Consider the following 2,055-nt stretch of genomic DNA (forward strand, 5'->3'; position numbering starts at 1 on the left):
AGAATCTTTGTTTATTATGATCTGCAGAAGATTATGGCTCAGCAAATACCCAACCCTTCCCTTCCCCTAACATCCCTAGGTATGATATATACCCTCCTCACCCTGCTGTGCTTGAATTTGGGCTTAGCCACATGGATTGCTCTGGTCCCTGAGATGTTAACACATGTGAGCAGAAGCTTGAAATGTGTTTGCGCAGCTGGGCTTTGCTCTCTCAAGCTGCAGCTGTTCACCATGAGAAGAATATGCCTTGGGTAGTGCTAATCTAAGAAAGATGAGAGACATGTGGAACAAGCCTGTATCCAGCCTGCAGCTAAAAGTCAGGCCTACCTTACCCCAGTCCATATCAGCTGTGTCTGACTTATTTCACTCAACACAGTGTCCTCAAGATTCAACCATCTTGTCACATGCTTCAGGTCTTATCCTAGTCAGTGCACAGATACGTGAGTGAGAAACAATGCACATTGCTATAAGCCACCAAAAAGACTAGGTTTTTTGTTAAGTAGCCTTATTTTGGTAATAGAAAATCAATATGTACTTTTGCAAAGGAGCAAAATAGTTATGGGAAGCACAGTGTAGCATACTACATAGACTGAAAACAGAATAAGAATGGAGGAGTTTGAATAGTTTGAAGAAATAACACAGGACTAGAAATCAGAAGACCTGGGTTGTAGTGGTTTTTCAACCTTTAGTGATAAGAATTTATCCATGTTAAGTGCTCATTCTGTGCCAGACATTTTTCTAATAGTTCAGTTTCATTAACTCATTCAATCCTCACAAAAACTCTATAGGGTAAGACTATTATTATTCTCATTTAGAGATGGTAAAACTGAGGCACAGAGAGATTAAGAAAGTAACCAACTGGCAGGGTACAAGGTCAACTCACACACACAAAAAACTGTCTTCCTGTACACTAGCAATGAACAATCTGAAGAGAAAATTAATAAAATTCCATTTACAATATCATCTAAAAGAAGAAAAATATCTAGGAATAAATTTAACTAGGGATGGGGCTGCCATGTTGCCGCAGGATAGCAGTGATGACACTGAAGATGTTTTGCTGTTTGATGCTGAAGAGGAGCCCACCAATAGGCCAAAAAAATGTAAAATCAGACACCCAGGGGCATCATTTTTCCATTTCTTCTTTCAAGTCAGTGCAATTGTAGTCTGTCTTCTCTAAATTGTTCAGCAGCAGCTTTATTGCCTGTATGGTGACAATTATCTTGTTGTCATGTGACTTTTGGGCAGTGAAGAACATCACAGGTAGACTAATAGTTGGCCTACATTGGTGGCATCATATTGATGAAGATGGGAAGAGCCATTGGGTGTTTGAGTTCAGGAAGGCATCCCCTCAAGAGAACAAAACTTTTGGAGGCTGAATCAAAAATCTTTTGGTTAGGACTGATTACCTGTCCAGTGCTGTGGGTGATCTTTGCCTTCCGTGCTCTCTTCTCCTTCAGAGTGAAATGGTTGGTGGTGGTTATCATGGGCATGGTGCACCAAGTTGCCAACCTGTATGACTACATCAGGTGTAAAGAGCGCAGCACAAAGAACTTAACTAGCATGGCTATCTCTTACCTTGGAAAGCAGTTTTTAAGACAAAACTTGGAAAATGATCAGACTTCCTGAAAAGAGACAAAGCTTATGTGTTCTATTACATTTGGGAACAACTGAAGAGATTCTTGACTCTGAACTGTTTAGAGCTTAGCACATGTTGCAAAGAGGAGGGTTGGGGTTGTTTCTCCATTTAAAACATTTATTTAAAAAAAAAAAAAGGAAAAAATAGTTTTCATATTGTTTGTTTTCTCTTTTCTAGCTTGAAGGTATGGTAACACTAGAAACATTGTCACAATTTATTTCATGATGTATTTAAATAGGCACATAGTCTTGTAATCTCTGTGTCACAAATTAATGAAAGCATTTGTATGTGTTCACATGGGTAATGGAGACTTCTGCATTTTGATCTCTGGTTATTTGTAGAAGATGTTCTTAGTCTACCTCAGAGCTATGAGTTTACGTATTATTTCTGTAGATTATTTTCAGAAGAAAGTTTTCTTC

The 2,055-nt window shown here is 38.7% G+C and overlaps 1 pseudogene; it reads left to right on the top strand.

The window, feature by feature from the left end:
- The first annotated feature begins 306 nt into the window (after positions 1 to 306).
- On the top strand, positions 307 to 1,645 carry LOC119541444 (annotated as a pseudogene).
- The last annotated feature ends 410 nt before the right edge of the window (positions 1,646 to 2,055 follow it).

This window comes from Choloepus didactylus, chromosome 8 (assembly GCF_015220235.1).
Source record: "Choloepus didactylus isolate mChoDid1 chromosome 8, mChoDid1.pri, whole genome shotgun sequence".
NCBI lineage: Eukaryota > Metazoa > Chordata > Mammalia > Pilosa > Megalonychidae > Choloepus > Choloepus didactylus.